This window comes from Haliotis rubra, unplaced genomic scaffold (genome assembly GCF_003918875.1).
Source record: "Haliotis rubra isolate DU_JTF1 unplaced genomic scaffold, ASM391887v1 Scf432, whole genome shotgun sequence".
Lineage (NCBI taxonomy): Eukaryota > Metazoa > Mollusca > Gastropoda > Lepetellida > Haliotidae > Haliotis > Haliotis rubra.
This window is the reverse complement of record NW_025767116.1, coordinates 205415-229078: the sequence shown is the minus strand read 5'-3', so window position 1 is coordinate 229078 and position 23664 is coordinate 205415.

The window sequence follows — 23664 nt, the reverse complement described above, 5'->3', positions numbered from 1 at the left end:
CCATCATTCACTCTTCATAAATATCTTATACGGGTTTGGGGGGAAAGTTTGTAGCTTTGATACACGGGCCTATTTCCAGCCTGAAACCGCCTCGGCTTACATCTGCTCATCCAATTCAACCTCTTTTTAAATCAAATATGGACATGATGGCATAACTTTTTGTCTATTTTCCGGTCACAGCAGGTCGCCCCGTTGTGGGTTATACAAAGGACAAGGGTAAACAGAGCGCCGCGTGAGTTTTTGCCTATTTGCTCTTTCTCTCAAGTGAGTCTTAGAGGCTGATTCCTTGGACTTCTTGGGGCTCAAATTCGTTTCAGTGCTACTCAGTCTGAATAAAAACTCAACACTGTTTGCTTTTTCCCTTGTTCTTACAACTGAGCGGCGTTATATGTTTTTTTCTAGAGCCCATTTGGAGATAAGACTTGAAGAATTAATATTATTATTATTCGATAGTTATATAGCGCACATATATCCACGCACTAGTGCATGCTCAAGGCGCTGGTATTTTTCCCTCGATCATTGGATGTCAATCTCAAATGGCGTATTATCAATCTCAGCTCCCTGGCTTTCCCATCCTTACGAGGTACGTAATAGACACTCTTGAATGTTTAATTTACACCTAAAGGCTTAGTTATGTTATTTTGCACTAAGGTGTTACCAGCGATATATTTTGACAAAATATAAAGATTTACAATCTCAGATATTAAGGTACTGACCGACTAACGGGATCGGGTGGTCAGGCTCGCTGACTTGGTTGACACATGCCATCGGTTCCCAATTGCTAAGATCGATGCACATGCTGTTGATCACTGGATTGTCTGGTCCAGACTCGATTATTTACAGACTGCCGCCATATAGCTGGAATATTGCTGAGTACGGCGTGAAACTCAATTCACTTACTCACTCTACTTCATTGTGATAATGATTAGCCATGTATGACAGGTATTATCGACATGAATGACGGTTATGAAAGAAAACTATTAAATCTTATTGGAGACATATATGAGGCCTATTCATGGTGGATGTTTGTGATGTGAGAGTTTTTCAAAGCGAACCTTTTTCGAAGTAGATGGAAATTAGGCACTGTATGTAAAATTATGTAACAGATTTGTCAGCGGATACGGAACCTTGTTCATAACATATATGAGGGTTTTTCAAAATCCAGCTCTATTCTTGATTTGCTCAATATACGTTGATTAACATAGAGGAGAGACTGTCAACTGAGGACACCAAGAACCTTCTTCAGCAAACACGCATGACTTATCTGACAAACATCAGTCTTCTTTCCAGTCTCCAATTTGAAACAACTGAGCGGAAGTTAACCAAGGACCGCTTTGAACTACAACCAAGCAGCATGCTGAGACTTGTGGATGCAAACGCCTTTTTCTTGTAAAACTCTCAGGTCTAACAAAAGGAGGAAATTAAGTCATTTTCTAGTCTTATAAGAAACGTAGTCAAGCAATTCGATACAGACTCGTCCAATTGTGTCACTGGAAGAAAGCGCAATTGACGCAAATATATCAGATATGCTCTCTAGTGTATTGTATCGGCTAGTTACATGGCAATATGTTATTTGGAATTCGTCATTGTCTAGTCTTGTAAGAAACGTAGTCAAGCAATTCGATACAGACTCGTCCAATTGTGTCACTGGAAGAAAGCGCAATTGACGCAAATATATCAGATATGCTCTCTAGTGTATTGTATCGGCTAGTTACATGGCAATATGTTATTTGGAATTCGTCATTTTCTAGTCTTGTAAGAAACGTAGTCAAGCAATTCGATACAGACTCGTCCAATTGTGTCACTGTAAGAAAGCGCAATTGACGCAAATATATAAGATATGCTCTCTAGTGTATTGTGTCGGCTAGTTACATGGCATTATGTTATTTGGAAATCGTATGTTCAATAGAACGGATTTTAGTTTTGTAAATATAAGATAGCCAGTAAAAGGGTGAAACTTGGCTATTTCTTTTCACCTGTTTCTTACCTGGACACACAAAATGCATATTGTGCTTCATCCGATGCTCACGCAGTCCTAACCATTCGAATCGATTTTACAAGGCATGTGTCTGTCGATCATGAGTGAGTGAGTGAGTTAAGATATATAGTCACATCTGCAATATTTCAGCCATGCTGTGACTAAAACAATATATACTTTAACAATAAATAAAAATATTTGGTAAATTCTGTCAACAAAGGACAGTGAGTGGGTTAAAAGTACAGTCTCTTTGGCAATATTTCAGCCATATCGTGACTTAAAAAGGGCATTTATAAATAATTTATATCTTAAAATCTGTCTGCGAAGGACAGTATAAGAACTACAGTATCACAGTTAGAGATTTATCTAGCATGTGACTTAAAAGTATATACTATTTGGGACACTACAATATAAAAACAGGCTATAGATTACCAGCAACTAAAGGTAGATCACCATACTAGGGACCACGGGGACTTACAGTGCCTTTGCCAAAGGACAGTAAAACAACTGGGTTATCACAGATAAAAATTTAAACCAGCATGTAAGCATTAAAACATTTACTACAATACAGGACAATACAATATAAACACGGATGCCCCTGCTGACATTCATAAGACATATAAAGATCAATAATTGAACAAACTTCACGAACAAGTTCAATAAACATCTATGCAACTATGAGATGCACACCTTTCGATTCCCAATGAAACACATGTATAAGCTTAATCAATTCTGTTGAGCAGTTTTTGTGGAGAAGTGGATAGACTTAATCCCCTATTTCACTATCATCAGAGAGAAATTCAACAAAATTTATCTAAGTTCAAATGTCTCTAAACATACAAAAAACTATAAAATACAAAAACAAAATATGAGATGCACACCTTTAGAGTCTCTATAAAAGACATATGTAAGCTAAATGAGTTTTGTGCAGTGGTGTTTGAGAAGAAGTGAATAAAGTACACCCCCTGTTGTATGGGACGAACAGGATGAATAGAACCAAATTCAACTAAGTTCAAACATCTGTAGAAGTGACAAAATTAAGAAATTGAATGAACAAGGTATGAGATGCACACCTTTAGAGTCCCAATGAAACACACGTAGAAGCTCAATCAATTCTGTTGAGCAGCTTTTGTGGAGAAGTGGATAGACTTCATCCCCTATAACACTATATTCAGAGAGAAATTCAACAAAGTATATGTAAGTTCAAACGGCATTAAATTAGAAAATAAATCAAATACAAAATCAAAATATGAGATGCACGCCTTTAGAGTCCCTATAAAGCACATGTGTAATCTAAATGAATTCCATAAAGTAGTTTTTGAGGAGAAGTGGATAACGTACACCCCGCTGTTGGATTGAACGAACAGGCTGAATAGAACAAAATTCAACCATGATCAAACATCTGTAAAAGTGACAAAATTAAGAAATTGCATAACAAATTATGAAATGCACACCCTTAGAGTCCCTACGAAAGACATGTAGAAGTTCATTCAATTCTGTTGAGCAGTTTTTGTGTAGAAGTGGATAGACTTCATCCATGGGCTGATGTACCCTCGATGTTTCTTTACATAAACAAACATCGAGGGTACATCAGCCAATGGGCCCCGAGGGACCAGTGAACAACGTATTTATCTAACCGAACACGTCAATGGTAATTTTGATCTGTTTGAAGCACGGGTATCGGATCATAATATGGAGTAGCAGACGACAAGGAAAACAAATATACAGTTATCTCCCTTCCATCGATTTGCATTCGCAAAACGTCGGTAATTTCCGTACATCATACGTCATTCAATGTTATTCGAGATAAAGAATTACTACTACGAAGTACCAAATGAGTTCGGCATTCCCAGCGGGGTACACAGAAAATGTTACTCGCTTGTAAGCGGGGTACATTGAAAATAATAGAAGAGCGCTCAGCCAAACAGAAAACGACATTTGTGTGAGAGAGCAAGATAAACGTCCATAAACACACACACATAGAGACACACACACACACACACAACCGCATTTCGGGATATACGTCAAACGTATCATGAACGCGAGTTTAAGCCGGTTTCAAGTGAAACCAATGACATATGAGTCCCACTTGACAAGACTGCCTCCGTGGTGTAGTGGTTAGAGCGTCCGCCCGGAGAGCGGAAGGTCGCGGGTTTGATCTCCGACCGCGTCATAACAAAGGACGTTAAAATATGGTACTTGTTGGTCCCTGCCTGGCGCTCGGCATTAATGGGTACAACAAGGAATGGTCGGCTCGGAGTCAGTATAATGTGTCTGAGTGGGGTATTCATGCTTCACTGCGGCATGGTATCTAAGTGGGCTCGCACTACAAAACTAGCTTCAGTCTGGTCTAGTACAAGCAGCCGCACATACACATACACATACACATACACACGCATACACGTCATCATATGAGCGAAATATTCTCAGGTACGACGTAAAACCCAATTTCACCTCACCTCACCCACTTGACAAATAATATGTAGGTCGTACTAGAGGGTACGTTATTCTGTAAGCCAATATACCACAATAATAAAAATTATATTACTCTATGCTAATCACTCATTATAACCAGAATACTTCATAGAGAACATAATCTTAACTCAGTTTAATGCACCTAAACTTTACCTGTATATTTACTGAATACCATTTTAATCAGCTTCCAATATATCAATAAAGTCTTTTGAAATTTCGACAGGTTTATGTTGCTTGAATCTATATTATTAGACATAAATGAAGAAAATACGATGTTCTAATATATAAGCTGATGGGCTTTATATAATTACATTTTGAGTTAAGTAAAAGATGAGATGCCTAACATCGGTCACGCACCAGTATTGATTCTCAGACATCCTATAGACTGCTTCTGGTAAATACAGTGTACACAGGAAGACGCCCATGTAGCATTGTTTTACACATTCCTTCAAGAATCTTCCACAAATTCGTTCTATCTACCATTCATCACAAAAAACTCACCTGTACCTGTCAATGGTCCCAATGTGGGATTTCATTAATATTGTTGGCTTCAGCCAGATACTGCTTAAACATCGGGCAGAGCTAAATAATTACATTTGTAGTAATCTTGTGATTAACAGATGAATTTATGGCGGATTAAGAAAGCAATGTAATTGAAATAATGTTTTTGCGTTTCTCCTTCCCAAATGTCAGTTTATGTTTACAAAACTTCAAGGTATTCTTTTCCATCCAAAACACGAATCCCAAACACAATAATCCCACATAATCACCAAATAGAAAATAGTCAAGATCGGGTTTTATGCATTTTACACTTCATCTGCGCTTTGTTCGTATGACACAATTTGATGAGCCTCTATTGATTTCCTTGATTACGTTTCTTACAAAACTAGAAAATGACTTAATTTCCTCCTCTTGTTAGACATGAGAGTTTTACAAGAAAATGGGTGTTTGCAACCACAAGTCCCTCGCTGAGGCATTTTGGTGGCCATCATGCGTTTTGATTGCAGTTGAACGAGAACTTCCATTAACTTCCGCCCAGTTGTTTCTAATTGGCAAAAATACCAAATTAAATTCAACAATGCCTATGGGGCGGCAAATTGGTAATGAAATATTTCAAGTCTTAAATATATGTGTTTTTTAGAATGGCATCCGTGTGAGAGTCTAAAATAAGCGCGATCAACTTGTGACAGTAATGAATAGAATGAACACTTATGTTTCTCAACCACGCCATGTCTTTTCCACATTTGAATCAGGGTATTTTAAACAAATGAAGAATATAGCTATCATATCCTTTCTGAATAGCTTTGGTGTTTGTTTTCGTATCTGAAATCTTGTCACAAACCCAGTGCATAACTGTCATATTTGTTGTAAATAACTGTCACATGCGTTATGAAAAAATGTAAATGCTGTCATGATAGCGGGCATATCCGCCATTAAAAGCCATCATTTCCTTCATGAAGTATATGGTTGAGTCCAGTTTCAACTGATCTCGCTGATCTTGAAGAACTCGACTTGGCTGAGGCACATTTGTTCGGCTCTCTAATGAAAGGAAACCAGTTCTGTAAGCAGAGATGCACTCTTCAGTTCTTGAGCGAACTCGAGAGGGATTACTTTTTCTATTTATTGAAACAGGGTTACTGACAGATTAGGAAGAGGGAAGTTGAAGCACTGTACTCCGTGGGTTTGATTTTGCTCCATAAAATTGGAATCAGCTGACCTGGAATTCAAAACTGAAGATCAGCTTGGGATTTGTAGACAACTGTAGGCGGGGTCATCGTTTATGTTTCGGAAATATCAAATTTATTAACATTCAGAGTTAAAACACCAAGGTTTGGCAGCACCGTCTGATGCAGCAGATTTGTCGGTGTTTATGTTTGGAGGGAACCTATCCAACAGAAATCATATGGGCATTTGAGGGACCAATCTGATGTTCCATGGACATTTCGACACGGCTGTAACATCCACAACGTCATTTACCAATTCATATCATTGTATTTAATTATTATTTTTCGTTTGAATTTTAAACAAACTGATTTGGGTACTAATATGATTTGGACTGTAACTGATGGAGTATATAGCTAGATTAATTCATCACAGGGTGATGGTGTTGTCTGTTTATCAAAGGTTTGTGGCAGCGGATTATTTATGGATTCCTTGAGTTTTCTTTTCATAAGGACCTGATGTTGTTGTGGGGAGAGAATTTCGACTTTCGAATTAAATGTATGGGAACTTTTGTTGGTGGTCCGAGAGATTTGCAGTCTGCTTTTGCTTGTGAGGTTTTGTGTTCTTTTAAGCGGGTATCTATGGGACGCAAAGATTCAGCTATGTGGAAGTCACCACATTTTGTCGATTATTTGTGGGGATGCTTGTTGGAGGGTTGGTTACGGCCGTCAGCTTGAAGATGGTTCTGAGGTGTGGAGAGCTAGTAAAGGCTGCGTACGTCGTCTGTTTATTTTGTGAAAAGAGTTGCCAAAGCGGAGTAGACATATTCTGGATATTTTTAATGTTCTGTAGCGTCTCTAAACCGACTCTCTACCTCTACTGATTCTATTTCTCCTCTAAAGCTTCTTCATCAAGTTTCCGGTTAAGAAAAACAAACTTAAAACACTTCAAATCTCCCTGCAACTCTCTACATGAGACCTTATACTGCTGACACCGTAATCTGGTAATAACCGCAGATGCACAAGACGCGTTTTCCCGGTACTATGGAAGGTACAAACGTTCCTGTGTACGAGGGCAGTAAATGGAGGTCACATAGTAAACACCATAGTCTATCGACCAGTTTCCAGCCAACTCACATAAACTCCCTCTTTTATCCTTGTTTAACTGGATTGTATTTGTTCAATTGATTATTAACTTTTGTAATTTAATCATTCTTTTCGTAATATCCAATATTTACGAGGCAAATAATTCTGCATCCAGCAGTCCCAGATGGCTGACTCATGTTGCAAGTCGTAATTCTCGCAGCTTTTATCTACAATAGCTGTTGCTACTAAAATGCATGATTACAAGGGAAGATGGCGAACTCCGAAGGCTCCACCAAGGAGAACTGCCATCGGAATTAGCTTTTAACCCGATTTATACATTAAATGAGTTGCAACAGCTTGGGTAAACCCCACGAAAAGGTCTGAGTCTGGCGAACTGATTGAGGCAGAATTAAGTGGTAGATGGGATGTTTTTTGCCGTATTTATTGCGTTTTTACAAGTATAAAATACAAGCAGCTTTTTCAGTCAGTGAATCAATAATCGTGCACAAGCGACGTTAAGTATTTCATCTTTTACTTAGCTCACGATGTAAGTATGTAAAGACCAGCCTACATGTATTTATTAGGACATCGTTTTCCGTCATGTATGTTTCGATAATCGATTCATGGAACGTAAATATTTGAAAACGCTTCAAGAGACTTTATTACTAAATTGAAAACCTGATTCAGTTGATTTTCAAGAAATATACAGGTGCACGCCTTGGTGCGTTGACATGAGCTAATGCATACGGATGCTTGGTATATGTGACTTGTTTGTGAAGGGTGCTTGTTAGTGTTTTATGAATATATGTAAAGAGTAATAGAACTCATTTGTCTGGTATGTTTGCAAGGAGAAGATTACCAGCTGCGATGTACTTCAGAGTATTTAACCTGTGGGATTCATTTGAGGCGAGTTGGAGCGAGGTTCCACTTCGCGCTGACATTACTATTGGCATGCCCAATATACCAGGGCACTGGGGTAGCCTTGTGGTTAAAGCACAATGTTAGCGGTAGGACAAAAAGTTTTGCGTTCCTACAAGGCATAGCCCTTGGAATCTTGCGTGTGCATGCCTGAGCCACAAAGTGGCGAGGTCTCAAGAGGGCTCCGGGGCCATAGCACCCCATACAATGTTAACGTCATTTTATCATCATTCGCAACTCAGATTAGCCGCGAGAAATATTATTTTATGTTGTTGTTTCCTTGGGGAAAATACGGTTTTTTGGTTACCTGTTGTGTTTCACGAACCATCGGTTTACATGTTATCGTTATAATTTGAAGAAGGATCAACTTATGTTTCACCAATTCAACGTGTTTTACATTTTCTAAAAGAATTTGGGGAGGTGATGCACACAACACGTGACTCGGAAATCTCAGAACTGCGAATACTATACATGTATAAGGTATGAATTCGTGACGGATATAGTCATACCCGGTTCGGAGTTTTGCACGCCATCCAGCGATGTCGCTATTTATAAACCTGGGGCATTCCAAGTTTTCGGCAATATCACTATGTCAAAAAGGACGATGTTACATTTCACAAAATGGTTTGCGTGCAGAAAACGGAGGTAGAAAATATCGAATGTGAAACACGCACGTTTTTGCGTTAACGCGAACACAGCAGGCTGCATAGCGGTTCTGGCATACAATAATCAAGAAGTCACTAAACACAATGTCAATATCTGGTGTTACATCCGAGAACTGCAATAAAATCCGTCCTTTCTTCTTACGGACTTATGAGGTGTTGAATTTAACATACTACGGTACGTTCTTGATGGAAGGCTTGGTTTGTACATAGGCTTGGCGTATTCTGCGACCCATAATTTCCCAAACATCCTCAATGGAATCAAGACCTGGATTCCTGGCGGGGCAAGGTAGAGTTGCTGCCGCCTCTTGACGTATGAAATCTTCAAAAACACGTGCATGGTGCGGACTGGCATTGTCATCCATTAAGACTGGCCTTGTCTTCGTCGAAATGTGGATCATCAACCCTATCTGAGATGTTTAGTGATGCACCGTTATCCATTCAGAAGTTGTCTCATGTGAGAGGCACCCCCACGCCATCAATGAACCCGACCAAACGGTACTTGCTCCAAGATAATCCGTTTAGCATATGCAGTGTTTCTGCGGCGCCAAACACGTGCTCGGCCATCAGCCATGGACAAAAGAAACTGACTTTCGTCCGACCATCGGACGCTTCATCATTTACCTCAAATTCCAGTGACATGTGCTTGTCACAAAGCTAGTCGTTCTGCTTTAAGCCTTCGTGATAGCAACAAACTCCTGGTCGTCTGGCTCTATTCCCGGCCGATTTTAGAGGAGTCTGTTTGACAAACGATGATGTGAAAGCCACTCTGTTTTAACACTCGACATTACTCATGGTCAACCTGTACACTTAATCTCATTAGTTTGCTGATGTTTTCTGGCCATGGAGTGAGTGAGTTTAGTTTTGCGCCGCACTCAGCAATATTCCAGCTATATGGCGGCGGTCTGTAAATAATCGAGTCTGGACCAGACAATCCAGTGATCAACAGCATCTGGCCATGGATGACGACCACATCTCTTGCAAAAGCCCCCAGTGACATGCCTGCATTCCGCATGCCAATACTTACCATTTTTAACAGTGATCAGTTGAAGAGGCCTCATATTTGTTAATCAACAACGAAATCAATTGAATTTCTTGGTTATCGAACTGTAGGAACAGTTTTCCGACAGTTGATATTTGCTTTGTGACGAGTACACTGTTGCACGTGGTGCTCGCCTTTGATCGAAGCACGTGCATGTCTGAATTAATGTATGGAGCGCCTGAAGGGTGAAAACAATCATAAAAACAAACATGATTGTGATATGAATATAAATGGTTATATGTGGGTTGACAATCATAGGTGTTGCGATACTTTTTGCCATGTGTATACATATGTATTTCCTGGTGAATAACGGATTTACAGATGTGCGTATTATGTTCCTGATGACCGCATGTATTTTGTCTTCAATATTGTGTTCACTTTGATGGTAGAGTTCACTAAAATGAGTTTGAGAAAACGACCCCTACCGTATTAATATGCTCTGCAATTATCGGTATATAAATCAAGGGTGACAATTACCTTAGGAAATAACCGTGATCAGAAAAAACTCGTCAGATGTACACACTGTGTGATTTTTCAAAAGAGCCAATGACCCTCCTCTAGTATTACACCACGACAGTGATTGTAACGTCTGAGCTTCTTGTAGATTGGACAGTGTTAATTTATCAGTATCTGTGACTTCACTCCATCACTCTTCACTCCTGAAAGCAAACCTTTGACCAACACTGATTCTTCTTGAAACTCGGGGACATGACAAGGAGTGACTTTGGTTTTGTAATTAATACCACGCTGAGCAGTCTTTTCCAGCTTGGTAGACGAGAACAAATATCCCCATTAATTAAAATAACCTTTTTTCTCCTGAGAAAGTTTTACGGTGGGGATTGCAACAATATTGAAAAGCATGTGGGTCCTAATGTATTCACAGAAAGTTTCGAGTCACTGATACAAACATGCTTTGAAAGAGTTTTGTTGTTGTTACCTTTCGAGTGACAGAATATTGAACGCATCGTTATAGCCCGGATCTTCACCCCACATCTACCTTTATATGGATCCTAACATATATATTGCTTTCGATAATGATCGAATGGATGGAGTGTCTGTAGAGAGATTACAAAGTCAAATGAGCTGAATTTTTTTTCTTGTTGATACCCTCCTGAGAGGTCGAGTCAGGTCAATTCAAGTGAATGTTCATGTCAAAAAATGACTGTGGAACCATACATGTAGAAGGATTTATGCCCTGAGCGGCCACCCATGCAAGGAACCATGAGGAGACTGACTATGGATGATGTACAACTGATAAAATAATCGTCCCTAACTTTGTCCTTGAGTGACCACCACTCAATCTTTCATGATTCTTTCAAGAATTATCTCTTAATAGTCTTCTTAATATAAATACTTTTTCCCCACTTCATGTTGAAAGAATGAAAACAAAGAAATTGTGTGTACTTTCTCAGAGTTAGAACAAATTGTAACGGGTCTGATACACTCGGAAGTCCCAAGGAATCAACCTCCAAGACTCAACTCACTTCATGGAAAGGGAAGATAGACAAAAATACATGAGGCTCTGTGTTTACCCTTGTCCTTAGCAAACCCCACAGCAGGGCGACGATAATCACCATTGTGTCTTGCCGGGACTAGGAAATAGAAAACAATATACCATCGGGGTCATATTTTAATTAGACAACAGGCTGAAGTAGATGCACAGATATAATTCGGGGCGGATGCTGACTGGAAATAGACCCCAGTATCAAAGACCGAAAAAACGCATTAGATATTATGAAGAGTGAACGATGTCTAATGTAAACCCCACGTGCATATTTGACAGGAAATTGACAGGTGACATTATCGGAAGATAGCTTCCTTGCCAATAGATCAATTTCTGTGGTCCTGCTCGATAGAGAAACGCATTTCCACTTCTATATGGATTTACTCAACGCGCACGTCCGAGCAGGCAAGACGTGATTATTCTGGAATAGCATCCTGCTCTAGGCTTTTGTTTCGTTTCAGCTAAAATTGGCTTCTGCAGTTGGATGACTTCTCGTAACAATGCGGAGAAGATTCATAATTGTTTGTTCCACTGGCACATAACCACTGATTGATACCACTGAGATTCTATCCGGGATGTAGTAGTTCTACAGTAGATACAACTGTCCTTGTGACGCACTGCGCTGTTAACAAATATTGTGTAAACACGCCAACAAGATATTTTACTGCACACGTTCATAACAACACTCAGAAGATTCATTGGCTTGCTCACCCATCTTGACCTGACTTGTCAGACGCTTAGAAAATGCCTTAAAGTATTTACACTGTTTACCTCACCCTGTAGGAATTTCCCCATACACAGGGGGCGCTGGGGTAGCCTAGTGGTCACAGCGTTGGCTCTTCACGCCGAAGACCCGGGTTCGAATCCCCACATGGGTACAATGTGTGAAGCCCATTTCTGGTGTCCCCCGCTGTGATGTTGCTTGAATATTGCTAAAAGCGGCGTAAAACCAAACTCAGTCAGTCAGTCAGTCCCATACACAATCTGTGATAGAACTATTTTGTTTAAAATTGATATAAACCAAATTCACTCTCCCTCACTTACTTACTTTCACTTGACTATTGATTTTTCCACCACAAGAGATCGATATTAAGTGTCAAAACAGTGAATGTTCTCTTTAACTATGTCAATTATCATTTGATTATTGGGGTTTTTTAAGAAATAGAAGTGTTGTCAAAATTTTGAGTATGATGTTTTGTACATAGATACATTTGGCTATATTTGTCTACATATTACCAACATCTGAAGATGTAAATCCAACTAGGGTCGTTGCAGGAAGCATAAGTACTGTCCTCATGTTCCCTAGTATGGTGATCTACCTTCAGTAACTGTTGTTGGTGATGTATAGCCCGTTTATATATTGTATTGTCTTAAATAGTTACATTTTTTTTATTTACATACTTGTTTTACATTTTTATCTGTGATATTCTGGTTGTATTTTAGTTGTCTCTCGATGACAGGTTTTTATCATTTAACTTTATGCATAATGAATGTATAACTTGTTTTAGTCACGGCATGGCTGAAATGCTGCCGATGTGACTTTCAGTCGGAAAGGTGAACAAGAATTTTGTTACAAGACACATACATATGCTACCAAAAAGTGGACTGTCTGGTCCAGAATCAAACAGATAGCCGGGATAGCTGAAATATCGCTGAGTACGGCGTTAAACAACAGTTTATATTCCCACAGACATCGCATGACAAATGTTACAACAGTGGCATCAGCGAATTACGATTTAATGGGACTTGTGCAAGCTTGCTGGAACCTGGTATTTTCCCAAACGAAGACATATTGAGAAAAAGGGAGTGATTGAACAGACAGACCTCAGGTAGACATTACAGCAACTGTTTCGTGACGAGATCCCATGACCATAAACTAACTGAAATAACAGTGCGTCCCGGGACAGCTGCTGACAGAGTCCATTAAAGGACGTCCTAAAGGACTGTGAAGTACGGCCTGCACTTTACAAGCACTATTAGCACGCAACAGTCATGTTTGACCATTGTACAAACGTTTTCGTGGATGAAGGTTAAACATATTCGAGAATTACAGGTTCTTGTCAGGGATTTATGGCTTTATCTTCTAAAAGACACCAACGAAGCTAGACTTTATTAGATTTATATCAGACACAAATTGGTCTGCTCTTTGTTGCAAATGGCCTCTGTGGTGAGGTGTATACGCTGTGACATATGTGTTTAGATTCTAAACACAATCCTCTTGTTTACTTTTGGGAACAGTGCCAAATACAAGCTACCTTACTCATGGGGATATTACCAAATAGAGACCAATTAACTATAGTTATATTGCAAATCCTTAATAAACATTACCTTTCAGATCATTTCTTATTATGAAATTATCGTCATAAATAGTGAAATATGTGTTCGAGACAAGTTTCAACTTAACTCATCGTTGAAGAATTCCACTAGGCATGAGTCCATTGGTTCTACTCTCTCGTGAAAAGTCACCAATTTAGTCTGTAAGCGAATACGTACTACTAAGCACTTTATTTTTTTATTACTATTTTTTTTTTTTTTTTTTTTTTTTGGGGGGTCTTCATGATTTCACATCGGGTTTATCGATAGATCAAGAAGGGAGACCTTTGCAACAGGGTACTAACTCTACATGCATGTTTTTTGCTCCATAAAACTGGAATCGGGTGACCTAGAATTCAAAACAGATAAACGAAGTGGGACTTAGGAAAGGATTTCTCTGAGATGTCGACAGTACTGACGTTTATGTTTTCAAAATGTCCAGTTTATTGTCAGTAAGAGTTAAAACACGTGGCTCGGCAACACTGGCGGATGCAGCACACATTGATTTGCCAGCATTTACGTTTGGAGGAACATATCCAGCAGACGGTATATGGATATTCCCCGGATCAATCTAAACTTCAATAGAAATTTCGACATTATCGGTTCATCGACGTTTTGGCTGTGTATGAATCAGTGAATGTTTTAGTTAAAGTCAGCTGCTGTGCAGCTACAAGAAAAAGAATAATGTTTTATGTTATGCCAGGTAAAAGTGACATATATCCATTATGTACAATACACACCTTCCCGCACAATGGAAGGTCCAAGTTATCCTGAGTACGAGGTATCAACTAGGGCACCAGCCAGCTCAGACAAGACCTACATAATCTTTTTATATCATTGTTTGCAATTGAATTATACTTTTCATCCAATATTTACATGGCAAATGATTCCTTGTACTATTCTTCTATCTAACTGACTCAAGTTGCATTTCGAACTTCTCTCAGCATGTTCTACAATTCCTGTTGCCGTTCAAGTACACAATCACATGGGAATGTGACCACATTCCAGGGGCTCCAGACACTGCAGGGGATGTCATGCCTTAACCTGATTCATGCATTTGATGTGTTGAAAAGCTACGATAATCCCATTTATGTTTAGCAAAAGAGTGCCATGAGTTAATATTTCGACTGTTTTAAGAGTTTTCATTGGTATATTGGAAACTGATTAAGTTTATCTGTATACGTCTACATGTGAAGTTCTGGTGCATTGATTTAAAGTGTGCAGAGTCAGGATATGTGGAAGCTTTTCCATGGGGTCTGGTTTTGTTGTTGTTGTTGTTATCATCATCATATCACGTGCAGGGAGTACTCCTTCATGAGTATGAGCCATATGTTTGTTTCAGTAGTAATACAGCTGTACGTTGTTGTTTGTAAACAAATTGAGTCTGGACCTGACGATCCAGTGATTGTCACCATGCGATACATTGACAGAGCATGTGTTTATGAAACGAGATGATACGAGGTGCTAGCGAAATGTTACATACGCGCAACAAGACGAGTGGTGCGCACACGCACACACACACGTTTACTATATGACCATTGAAACTCTCGTGTAAAGGAAGTGTGCACCCAACCCCCTTCTTCAAGAAAGTGCAACACACGCACAACACACACCCTTCTCCAAAAGCTGCATCCGCCCCTGTGTTAAATGTATTGCTCTGTGTAAAATGAATGTCACGAATGTGTAATGAACACTTTCAACCCTATCTCAAAACATGTTAGGCATCTTTGTGGAAACGGATGCTCTATTTCTTCTGAAGAGGATCCGGTGAACCCAGGTTCTGTTCTCAAATTTACAATAATGTTAGGCCTTCGTGACGTTGTATGTGATATCCGAACTGTTTTGGCTATGAAATTATGAGACAAATACGTTTTATGTTGAACAAATGCAAGACGGTTTGGGTGGGGTATTTTAACCTTGCCCTTTAAATTGTTTGATCGGCATTCTAGAAGTCGATGAGTCACAAACTGGAGCATACAACTTTATGTATGACAGCTTCTTGTTTATTGCATAGAGCGACGTTTCGATGTAGATTCTTACACCGTTATCAATCTAAAAGCTGAAAGTCATGTGATCACATCACTTTAAACTTTTGGCTTGATATCGGTACAAGCAAAGGCATATTTGACGTAAATCTTGTATTCAGTATGAAGCAAAACAGAATTATTCCTTAAGTGAAGTGAGATTTCAAAAATAGGACAATGTTCAAGCCCTTTTTCAGCAAATAATAAATAAGGCAGCGTAACTAATCACCAGTGAATACAACAATTACCCGTTATCCGCTCCAATATGTTTCGTAAGATATTCTCCTGTGTGTTACAACTTGCATAAACGTGTATTTGAAAAAAAATAATAAAGTTTTTGAAATGCCTCATCTTTTATTTAAACCAAACTATGAAAGACGGACACGCTCCTGGCGAAATCATATTTCCTCTTTTGATACATTTATTCATTCCTTCATCCACCTATTTCTGCCTGAATATTTTCCTTCGTTATATAGCGATAATTAAAATACTTTAGTTCATATCATACATGATGTAAACTAGATTCCAGAGATTACACCGACATGCACTGTCCTTGCTTGTATTATCAAGTTGTTCATCCATTCTTTCACTCACATATTCGTCCATGTGCAATTTGTTTCGTTACATAATGATTCCTCAGATACCTTTAATGATTTGTACATTTTCTAAATTTATTCCTTTATTTTCAAATTCGTCTCAGCGTTATCCTATCATTCACAGCAAGAAAGTACGAATTTGAGGTCGACTTGAAAGGTGTTTCCTTTTCTCTGGCCCCCTGTAGTTCCTCACTAATATCTTTGGCTTCAGACAGATACACCTCTCCTAGATCGTCATCACAGCATAAATATCGGGAGGAACGGAGTAATTACATGTGTAATTTTCTTGTGAGAACCAGGTGAATTTATGACGGATACAAGTAGAAAAAGGGAACTAAATATTGTTTTTGTTAAATGTTACTTTTCACCTTTTTTTCAAATCATATCCGAAAGAGCATAAATCCTTGCAATCTAATACACAATTACCAAAAGCAAACTTCAACTTCAACTGTAACTTTTTAGTTCGTGTGACACGATTTCACGAGCCTCTATTGATTTGCTTGATTTAATTTCTTACAAGACTTATAATTCATTTTAATTTAACTTGTGAATTCCAAGGGGCGTAATAATTCCGTTTAATCAGCCAATAAAAATAGTAAAGAATATGTTTTATACATTTCACAGTTCCACAGCGTTTTGTTCTTTTGACTCAATTTGATGAGCCTCTATTGATTTTCAGTTCTTTCGAAACTAGAAAATGACTTAATTTCCTCCTTTTGTTAACCATGACAGGTTTACAAGAGACTAGGTGTTTGCAACTGCAAGTCCCTCGCTGAGACACTATGGTTACCAGCCTGCTGTTTGATAGCAGTTCAAGGAGGTCTTCCATTAACTTCCATCCAATTGTTTCTAACTGGCACCAAGAAAACTGAATAGTATAGTATTCAGCAATGCCTATGGAGTTACAAATTGTAAAAGAAATCTTTTAATGCTGAAGTATTTGTGTTTTTAATAATGGCATGCGTGTGAGAATCTAAAAGTAGACGGACGTTCGCTATTATTGAAAAGAACAATGATGTTTCTCATATATGGTATGAGTGTCTGTGTAGATAGGCTCTTTTACATTATAACCACATTGAGAAACTTCATATTCTTTGTGAGTCGTTCTCACATATGCAGTTTTAAGTTTCGCCACAATCCAGTTTATAACTGATCGGTAGACTGCGCTTTGGTATCTGAAATACATGCATTCATGTACGTAAAAGTAATTGCCCCCTGCGTTTTGTCATTTACAACGTATGTTGAAATAATTGTGCGATTGGACCCCGTTATCTAGAATGTACCGATGTCTCCGGTCCTTGCTTTCTTAAGATCCTTTATTCACAAACTTTGTACCTTTATTTCAACGTCAGAATTTAACACATTAACAGTTTACCAATATGATTATTAATGTCTTATCTGCAATTTAATATATAGTATATTTAAAAAAGAAGATATATGCAAGGCTATCCATGTAGAATTGTTGTCCGAACGTACATATGAAGTCCCTGATACCCACAGTCACTTATGTTAATCCAGATTTAATCCAGGGTTGTACATACATACATACATACATACATACATACATACATACATACATACATACATACATACATACATACATACATACATACATACATACATACATACATACATACATACATACATACGGGGCGGTGGGGTAGCCTAATGGTTAAAGCGTTGGCTCGTCACGCCGAAGACCCGGGTTCGATTCCCCACATGGGTACAATGTGTGAAACCCATTTCTGGTGTCCCCCGCCGTGATGTTGCTGGAATATTGCTAAAAGCGGCGTAAAACCAAACTCAGTCAGTCAGTCATCATACATACATACATACATACATACATACATACATACATACATACATACATACATACATACATACATACATACATACATACATACATACATACATACATACATACATACATACATACATACATACATACATACATACATCATGATATATGTATATGGCCGTGGTAAGACTTGCTAGCGATTGAAAATCAACCAACGCACGCACGCACACACACACACACACACACGTCATTATGATATGTTTATATGACCGTGATAAGACTTGTTAGCGATTTAAAATCAACCATCCTTTACTACTGACTCAATCAAATTCTATCCAGTCTTCCTAGTTATATATCTAATTGGACGTGCAGTCAAACGATGCAACCCCCTAACGCTCAACTCACTGCATAGAAAGGAGAAATAGGAAAAAACACATGAGTCTGTATGTTTTCCCTTGTCCTTAGCAAACCCCACAGCAGGGCGACCACAGTTGCCATCCGTGGCCTGTCGGGACCAGGAAATATACAGACATTGATATCATCGGGGCCATATTTGATTAGACAGCAGGCTGGAATAGATGCACAGATATAAACCGGGCGGATTCGGATTGGAAAAGGCCCGAGTATCAAGGACCGAAACTTAAAACAAAACAGCATAAGATATTTATGAAGAGTGAATGATGGCTGTTGTAAACCATGTTTGACCGGAAATTGACAGGTGACATTGCAGGAAGATAGTTTCCTTGCCAATAGATCAATTTCTGTGGGCTCATTGCTTCCTCGATATAGGAACGTATTTCTTCATGTCTTTGGGATGGATTTGCTTACTGCGCATGTCTGACAAAACAAAAAAAAGATTGTTTTGGAATGGCATCCTACACGAGGCTTTGTTTCGTTTCGGCTTACCTTAGCTTCTGCAGTTGCAAGAGTTCTCGTAACAATCCGGAGAAGATTCATGATTGCTTCTATAACTGGAACATGAAAAGTGATTGATACTATTGGGATTCTGTCCGGGGTGGAGCTGTTCAATGGGGTCTTCTTCTCACACCAACGTAGCAAACTGAAATCCTTGGTGACAGATATGTAACCAACCTCTCTCCCTCTCTCAGTCTTTCACCTACTCACTACCATTGCATGTGTTCTTCGTAATCTGGCCTTGAACATACACGATGGCAACTTCATTTAGCTATACAAATAATATTTGATTTTCCTTATTTTTCCTTAAGTCAATCAATTAAACATTTATCTTTCGTGAAGTAGATCTTCTCATACATTCTAGTACACTTTCTCAAACCTGTTACGTTCGTTTAGTACATTTGCAGATGCACCAGGAATCACATTACGATTCCAAGATTGGCTTAATACGCTCCCAACACTCAATACGTGAAGCCTTTCTCAAACTGGAGTCGACTTTGGTCACCTTCACTGCATTAAACGTGGTTGCATATCCTTTACCTTGACCCTAAACTTTGATCATCGAACTAATAATACATTTTTATATAATAGTACAGTGCCAGGTTTAAGGAAGTATCCTAACCATATAAACATTGAAGATAAATGGTATAAGCGAATATTCAAACACTTCGTGTCGGAAAAGTGAAATAGGTTTTGTTGCAAGATACCTGCATACCTGTGCCACTGATGTTAAGGAACACTCAAAAATATTGATACTGTCATAATCATGGCATGATTGATTGAATATAGTGACACTAAAGAATAGGGTATCCTGTAACTTATTTTCAACACTATTATTTTATTACAAGTATAGTAGCCGCAAAGGCCAGGGGCAGAATTGTACTTCAGCAACCCATATCAGTCTTAAGATGCGACTAACGGGATCGGGTGGTCAGGCTCTTGACTTGGCTGACACATGTCATCGTATCCCAATTGCGTAGATCGATGCTCATGTTGATCACTGGATTGTCTGGTCCTGACTCGATTATTTACAGACCGCCGCCATAGAGCTGGAATATTGCGGAGCGTGGCGTTAAACAACAAATAAGTATAGTATTTCCTGTACAATGACATACTGAGCAAAAGGGAGTAATTGAACTGGCAAGCCTCAGGTAAGAATTACAGTAATTGTTTCGTGACGAGATCCCATGACTATAAACAAGCTGAAATATCAGTGTCCCGAGACAGTTCCTGACAGTGTCCATTAAAGGACGACCGTAAGGACTTTGAAGTAAGCTCCCAACAGTCATGTATGACCATGGTATAGCGTTTGCCCGGATTAATTCAGGACATTCGAGAATTATGGGTTCAGAAATTTCATGCTTTTCGTAATCCTCTATACTATAACAATGTTGTAGATATATATTACATACAGATTATTCCATCCCTGTGTTGCAGATCGCCTCTCTGAGGAGATCGTTACGCTATGAAAAATGTGCTTAGATTCTAAACACGAACATTTGTTTACAGTACCAAATTTTACTGCAGGGTATGATGCCTAATTGAGTCGAGCTGACTGTAGTGATATTGCACATACTGAAGACACATTACCGTTAAGATAGTTTCTCCTTATAACATATACTCGTAGATAGAGGAGTAAAAGGTTGAGACCAGTTTCAATTTATCTCATTGTTGATGAACTCCACTTGGCATGAGTACGTTGGTTCGACTCTCTTCTGAAAGGTCATCAGTTCTGTAAGCAGATATGCACTCAGTACAACAGAGCAACCTCCAGCAGAAGGATTGTCTTCTTCAGTTCATACCATGTTAGTTGAAGACGAGAGAACAGTGTATTTTTACTCTGCTTTTCGCTCTGGTGACCTAAAATTCAAACAGATAAAAGAAGGAGACTTAGGTAAGGATTACCTTGATGTGTCGGCAGTCCTGAAGTTTATGCTTCTAGAAAGTCCTGTGTATTAACAGTATGGATGGGAACACATGGCTTGGCATCACGCATTGATTCGTGAGCGATCTTGTTGGCAGGGTACCTAACAAACAGACGTTATATGAATATTCGAAAGACCAGCCCAAAGTCCCAGAGGCATTACATGCTGCAGTGTCATTTCTCAATTCATCACATGTTTTGTTTAGAAGGTTTAGGTATAGGTGTAGGAATTGGTGTGTGGCGTTGTTATAGTCAGCAGCTTTACAGTTACAGGGAAAAGAATAATGTATGTTTTGTGATCCGGTAAAAGTGACATGTTTTAATCAACGTCAGTACCTTTGGTTTTTGGGTTGATGTAGTTGACATCAACGTTCTGTGTCCATAGACAAGGTGCAAAGACTTCGATTCCAGTGCACAAAACGACCTCACTGCCATGACTTTTGTAAGTCTATGTTAATTTATGGGAGCTACAATCACCTTTTTCACAGCAGCAGTCTTAAACGGTTTATGCTGTTTTAAGATGCAGTTTGAATGTCAAAACACGCCTCACGACCATAAACATATTCCTGCATAGCTGAGGAAAATATGTTCCCCTTTTCCCTTTCACATCCCAGGATAGTGGTGTAGCCAAGTGGTTAAAGTGTTCGCTCGTCACGCCGAAGACCCGGGGGTTTCCCACATGGGCACAATGTGTGAAGCCCATTTCTGGTGTCCCCCGTCGTTATATTGATAAAAGCAGCGTAAATCTTAACTCAATCACTCACTCCTTTCCATGACCTCACTACCTCCCCCAACGAACCTCAAACATTTCGCAATACTCTGTTACCATCCGCACTTGTGCTCTCGTTTTTTCAAAAAACGTCGTCCGCCCGGAGAGCGGAAGGTCGCGGGTTCGATTCCCGACCGCGTCATACCAAAAGACGTTAAAATATGGTACTTGTTGGTCCCTGCCTGGCGCTCGGCACTAATCGGTACAAGAAGGACTGGTCGGCTCGGAGTCAGTAGAATGTGTCTGAGTGGGGTATTCATGCTTCACTGCGGCATGGTATCTCAGTGGACTAGCACTATAAAACCAGCTTCAGTCTGGGCTAGTACAAGCAGCCGCACATACACATACACACGCATGCACATCGTCATATGAGCGAAACATTCTCAATCACGACGTTAAACCCAAATTCACCTCACCTCACCTCACCTCAAAAACGTCCGTGCTGACTCTTTCCCTAATTTCATACCGCCTCTTCAACATCTCTCCACTTCTTGTTCTCCTTAACTGATACACAAGACCTCAGCTACTGGTTGAAACAAAACAATCATTCACTTTTGAATCTTCCTGAAGCAAACACCCCTCCTCTCTGGTGCTGACTCGAGTCTGTTGACGAGAGTGCACGTACAGTGTTTTCCCGGCACAATGGAAGGCCAAAGCTTTTCTATTTGCGAGGTCATTAACTCAAGCCCACTTTAACCCCATCTTTTATCATTGTTTAACTGGGCTGTATTTTTTCAAGTGTGTAAGCATTTTCTTCTCCGTAATATCCAATACTTATAACGCAGATAATTCCATGTACAGTTCTGCAGTAACCAATGCTTGTCTTAAGAGGCGACTAACGGGATGGGGTGGTCAACTCGCTGACATGTCATCGTATCCCAATTGCGTACATCGATGTTCATGCTTTGGATCACTGGACTGTCTGATCCAGACCCGATTATTAACAGACCGCCGCCATAGAGCTGGAATATTGGTGAGTGCGGCGTAAACCTAAACTCTCTCTCTCGATCTCCAAGCTAAATGACGCAAGTTGCATGTCATAGCATTTGTTGTCATTAAAGTACAAAATTTTAAGGGAAGGTGGCGACAATCGAGAGGCTCCACAGAGGGAGAGCTATAGATGGTGTTATACTTTGACACAGTTCATGCATTTATTATGTTGCAAAGCTGCGATATTCCCATATTAAATAACACATTCATGTAAGGTAAACAGTTTTCACTGGTTTATTGGAAACTGATTATTTTGCCCCATTACCCCATATCCAAGTGCACTTCTGGTCCATTGACGTGAGCTAAGCTTGCATATGCAGGATTTGAGAAGAGTGCTTTGAGATTTATAAACACATGCAGAGAGTAATGGAATTCTTTCATCTACTATTTGAGCTTAGAGATTAGCCAACTAGCTGAAATTAACTACAGATTATTTACCCAATGGGATGTATGAGAGTTGAAATGGTGTTTATAGTCCTGATGTGTTTGTGACCAAGGAGTTGTAGCGCTTGTCTAGTATGGTGAACCTATTTAACCTGGATACCAGATTCAAACACAGGATTCTCCCTCCAAGTCTTTGTTTCATCCCCTTATGCCGAGCCTCACAAGGGATAAATATTTCAGCGTCAAAACTGTTAAGGATCTTTTTACTCATGTTAATTATCATTTAATCATTGACTTTTTAAAATATTATAGAATTGTTAGATACATTTTGATTACAATTGTGTAAATAGATAAATATTTCATTAGTAGTAGTTTAAATTAATAACTGATATTGTTAATTGGCTGTATCCTCAAAGGGGGTTAAAGTACCGCAAAATTATTGTCCCCCTGAGAGGGTAGGTAAGTCCCAAAACAATTCTAGTAAATTTAAACTAACTATGATTTTAACTGCAGAATATGTGTCATTTTAATGTCGTGGCTAGATTGTCAAGAATTGCTGACAGCTGAGGGGATGGTGGAAATCCAGCTGGGGTCCATGCAGGTAGCAAAGTACTGTAAGTCCCCT